Genomic DNA, 6,000 nt, shown 5'->3' with positions numbered 1-6,000 from the left:
GCATGGTTAATCTTAAGCACTATGCATTTTTTATTTATATTATTTCTTAGTTAGCACTCACTTGCCAAAACAACCAATCAACTAAACAGATCTCATCTTAAGTAAAATATTATAAAAGGAATCTTCTTAGAAACATAAGAATGTTTTGGGAATCAATATTCTTATGCTTATGTTTGCAAGTTTTCATCTTCAACATTTGAATGTTATGGCTTATCAATCATTTGAATGTTATGGCTTATCAATCAGCCAACCACTAATGTAGGGAGGCATATCCAGTGGTGTAGCAATTTACAGATGGGAAAGAGGTTGATATTACCTCCAGAGCTCCCAAAATATGCAGTGATTTGGGAGGCATATCTAGTGGTGTAGCAGTTTGCAAATGGGAAAGAGGTTGATATCATCTCCAGAGCTCCCAAAATATGTAGTGGTTTGGGTCGTCAGATCCAAGAGGACAAATTAATGACAAAGTATGCACCAGCGTAATAGATTTTTATATGTCACGATTCTTCCCCAGTTTATGCCTTACGGCGTTTCCTTTGCAACATCTGGTGCAATTGCTAGTTAAGGATCAAATGGGATGGTTTACTATTGGGATTTCCAGTTGTTCATTTTTTATCAATCATAATTTATGACTTCCAATAATAGGCATTTTGTTGGTTAAAAATTACTACCTTCTAAGTTAATGTCATTCACAATGCTTTCATAATTTTGAATATATATACATTGTTGACAACTATAATGTCTCAAATAATGATTACTACACGGATATCTAAAAAGGTATCTTGGTAAAATATTAACATCCACAAAAAGGAATGTGATATGATCTAGGTGGCTCTAGACACTCAAAATAGGTCAAAATTTAAAGTGGTCATATCGCTCTTGAACTAGAATCAGATCGAAGTGCTCGTCATCTTGATTCCAATGGTAAAAACGACACTTAAATCTTAGCTCGTATGAGGGAGATAGAGCCAGTCAAAGTTTTGGTCAATGTTGGACAAGTGGCAGGCTTAAGGAACCTACAAATTGACCGAGATTCGACACATGGAATCCAACCACCAGACAGGAGGAATTGTGGGCTACTTAATTTGTCTAATAACCCTTAGTTTAGATAAATTCGAAAATAACCATATTTGTATAAAAAACAAAAAAAACTACAAAATAGGGGTGGTAGGCTGCTAGCCCCGCCACCCTTGAAGGTGATTTCATATTGTATTAAATATGCACAACCACATTCAATATATATTATATGTATTAAACTGAAACCAGTGGGAGTCAAACCCATTTCCAGCCTCACCCACGCGGCGGTTCCACAAAACACAGCGCAACAAATATTAATCATCATGTTTAACCATTGTTGGACAAGTGGCAGGCTTAAGGAACCTACAAATTGACCGAGATTCGACACACGAAATCCAACCACTAGATAGGAGGAATTGTGGCCTACTTAATTTGTCTAATAACCTTTAGTTTAGATAAATTCGAAAATAACCATATTTGTTATAAAAAACAAAAAAAATTACAAAATAGGGGTGGCAGGCTGCCAGCCCCGCCACCCGTGAAGGTCATGTCATATTGTATTAAATATGCACAACCACATTCAATATATATTATATGTAATAAACTGAAACCAGTGGGAGTCAAACCCATTGCCAGCCCCACCCATGCAGCGGTTCCACAAAACACAATGCAACAAATATTAATCATTATGTTTAACCGTTGTTGTTCAAATGGCTCCAACTAAAGCTGCCCAAAAACTGTTAAACGTGCATATTTATGTCTTCCACAAGATTTGAACTGAGCTCTGTTGCAACCTAATTAGGGCGGTCTCCAATGGCCCACAAGTTCTTTTCGTAAAGTCTGCCATTAAGCTGATATATAATCCATACTTCTTAGTTGATCGGGGGAGGCCGAGCAAGCAGAGCGCGGAGAGCAATGAAGTTCCGGAGCTGAGCAGAACTCGATGAGGAACCATGAGCCTTTGGAACCATGATTTGTAGTGAGATGGAACTACATTGGCATGCTTTTCGAGACATAATCTTTGCAGAGAATCTCAAGATGCCTGAAATATTCCTTGGGATGTAAAATTTCATTGTTAGAATGTTATCGAGTTTACAGTCATTTTTCTCAGATTTTTGCAGGGAGCGTGATGGTGAAGTTAGAATCACCATCTAAGCAGTAGATTTGTAGATTCCCGATAGAGTAGAATCTTTAAATAATCTTGAGGGAAACTTCCACATTCCTTGGAGGCTAAAAATCGACAGAGTCAGAATGTAGCCGATTTTACACTCAAAAGTATTAGAATCTTGCAAGGATTGTGATGGCGAGATCAGATTTGTGATCTGAGTTGCAGATTTCCAGTCAGTCTAGAGAAAAAAAACTTTGGAGAATCACGGGGAATCTAAAAGATTCCCAGAGGCCCATATTTTGACGGTGTCAGAATTCGATAAATGGATAGTCAATTTTACACCTTTCGATGATAGAAATTCAGTGGTGCAGTGAGTTTTTGTAGCTGAGCCTTCCATTTTTCGGCAAAATTCAAAGGTGAAGGTACATGAATCATTCATGTCATGTTTTCCTTCATAATTGTTGAGATGATGTATCATGTTTGAGATCCCTATTTGATGTTATGTTGTGGGATCATTATTTCCACCTTATCTGAGATGTATTTAGCTTGTATTGCTATGTATTTTTTTGAGATACCTGTGTAACTATGTTGAAGGGATACTCATTGCCACATTGTGTGAGATCATGTTAATTTTTTATGCTGAGAGGAAGCCTTCTTCAGTGAGAATTCCTGTAAGAGGAATGTCTCGTGGAGAGACAAGCCACTCTTGTTTAAGGGTGTATGTTCTTTCTATGACAAAGAGTCTTCCATGTACATCATCATCATTTCCAGCAGTGTATGAAGCGACCTCCACCATCTTGACACCCGGGCCGGAGACGTAGTCCACACTCGACGAACTTTGTTATCAAATGTCTTGTGTTTTGACTTGCTGATCGTTGTCATGTTTCCTCTTGCTTAAGCATGCATATGTGTTCTTTTATGCTCTTTTAAATGCAATTCTAACAACATCACAAAAGTAAAATATCTTGGATAATTTCGGTAGTTGAAGGATCCCAGATCAAGTTTGGTATCAAAGTGGTCTTCTCGCTGATGTGAATTGCGAGCGTGAATGACTGAACGTGGATCAATGGAGAAAGACAAAGAATTGTACTAGGCCTTCCTAAGGATCATGTCCATAATGGTGGAAATAATGTGTGAAGCTTACGAGGAACGGGAGAAAGAAAGAGTAGAGAATGATGCTCCATCCACAACTTCCAGTGTACATTCATGGCCTTCATCGTCTTCTCATCATTCAAATGAGGAGATCAACCAAAGCATTCATGCAAATAACGTTGAATTGAAGATGCTTCTATGAGAAGAGAAAGAGAAGAAGCAACGATTGCAGCTTCAGTTGTGAGCCATAGAAGAGGCCATGGAAGAATTGAATCAAAACAACCAAAGCCTTCAAGTAGAGCATGTTGAATTAAGAACGATGTAAACTTTGAAACGGGAAAGTTCTATAAACTCAAAATGAGAACTCTAGCAAAAAAAACCGCAAAAACATGAAAAATCAACTTGAAAATGAAAAGTGTTGATGCTGGAATAACACCTTTTTTTTAGGGTAAATTTTCAATATGTTTTAAAAATGGTAGTGAAAACTATTTTTTTGTGCAAAATTTGTGCGAAAATCACCCTGAAAACGAAAAGTGTTGATGTTGAAATAATGTCTGTTTTTTCTGAGGATAAATTTTCAACATTTTGAAATAATGGCATAAAATATTTTATCATGACTCTAAAAAACATTATAATTTCAAAAGAATAATGAAAAAATAAATTAAAATAAAAAATAAAAACAATGAAAAAAAAACAAAAAACAAAACAAAATGTAAATAAAAATATATATATAAAAAAAAACCATAAAATTAAAAAAAGACAAAAAAATCAAATATATAAAAAGAGACAAAAAATTCAAACATAAAAAAAAAAAAAAAAAAAAAAAAACAAAAATAACCTAAAAAAGACAAAAAAAAATTCAATCATAAAAATGTTAAGAAAAAAATTATCTTGTAAAAAAAAAAAAAATTTAAACTATAAAAATAAATCAATCAAAATACACAAATTATAAAAAAGAAAAAAAGAAAAAAAGAAAAAAAAAAACTTCAAACGATTTTAAATAATTGAAAAACAAAATCACAAATAAACAATTTTTTTTTTAAACTATTAATAATAAATTAAAAACATAGAAAAATTATATTAAACAAAAAAACAGAAACAAACATATTTTAAAAAAATAATTAATTAAAAAATTAAAATCTTAATTTTTTTTTTATTAAAAATACATTATAAGAAAATAAAATAAAAATTTGGACCTTTGCCCATGACACAGGGCCAGGGAAGGCAGCCATGGGTGGAGGTCCAATTTTTTTATTTTATTTTATTTTTTATAATGTACTTTTAATTAATTATATATATATATATATATATATATATATATATATATATATATATATATATTTTAATTAATTATGAATTTTTTTTAAATATGGTTTTTTATGTTTAATATAATTTTTTTTTGTTTTTAAAATAGTTTTAGTTTGTTTTTTTGTTTATTTTTTTGTTTTTATTTAAAATGGTTTTAAGTGTTTTGGTTAATTATTTATTTATTTATTTTTAATCAGTTAGTTAGTTTGTTTGTTTTTTTTTTTTTAATATATATTTGTAGGTTTTTTGAATAGTTTTTAAAAATTTGTTTATTTTTATTGTTTTTAAAATTTTTTGCTTTTGTTTTTGTTTCTTGTTTTTGTTTTTTTTAATCATTTACAACATTTTTTTTTTTTATATATATATATATTATATATTTCGTTTGTTAAGTAATGAACATTTAAAAAAAGAGAAATAAGACAACCAGAAAATTTGTTAAGTAATCAACATTTAAAAAACAATTGGACATAAAAAAAAATTGAAGTGTAAAAAAATGTAACATTTAAAAAAATATCCACACTTAATACATTAGAAAATTTAAAGTGTCAAAAATAAGCCCTCTAAAAAAAGGTGTTGATGCTGCATAAACACGTTTTAAAATCAACATGAAAATATCTAACATTTAAAAACAAATATTTATATTTGATACATAAGAAAATTTAAAGTGTCAAAAATATGCTCCAAAAAAAAAAGAAGTGTATTCTGAATCAACGTTTTTCAAAATCAGATGATTTTTTTGCTACCTCAACAAAACCGATAACCATATCAATTCCCATTTCAAGTTTGTTGGCATTATGAGACAAGTGTTGTCCTTGATGGCAAATCACACAAATGACAGATCATAGTTAGTAGCAAAGAGTTAATGATCAGACTACAAAGAATGAAGAAAATAAGGTATACGCAGGTTCCTCTTATCAAAGTCGCGTATACACGCGGGATAATTGATCAAAAGGCGTGTATACGTATACACGCACTTTCATGCAAGGGAAGGCGCGTACATTGGGTTTTGGTCCATGGTATTAAGTCCTTGGTATTTGGACCTATGGTTTTGGACCATGGTATCTCGTCAGAATTGTTGATCCCAAGTATTGGGTCCATGGTATTGATTTGTTATGGTTTTGGACCATGGTATTGAGTAAGGCCTAAGACTATAAAAGGAGAAGAAGATCATTAGGCAATGGCATGCGAAAAAGTCTTGAATATCTGATGAAGTATGAGATCCAGTATGCAGGTTATGGGTTGATGATGCATTGCTTGATCTGAGCTAAGGAGGAATCTCACTGGTTGATGGAGAACAAGATCTAAGGATAGATCGGGATCAAATGGTTTGAAATGAACTATCTCTATATGATTGATTATGCTTGTTCTAGATCTGTATACTGACGCATGTAATGTTCTGAACTGGGTATAACTTAAGTTTGAAGTAGCTGCAAGTCATGATTGAATATTTATAGATATGTACGCGGGTTGGCTTT

This window comes from Pinus tabuliformis, chromosome 8 (assembly GCF_031772625.1).
Source record: "Pinus tabuliformis cultivar Carrire ecotype Pingquan chromosome 8, CPIR1, whole genome shotgun sequence".
Lineage (NCBI taxonomy): Eukaryota > Viridiplantae > Streptophyta > Pinopsida > Pinales > Pinaceae > Pinus > Pinus tabuliformis.
This window is presented reverse-complemented; position numbering follows the sequence as displayed.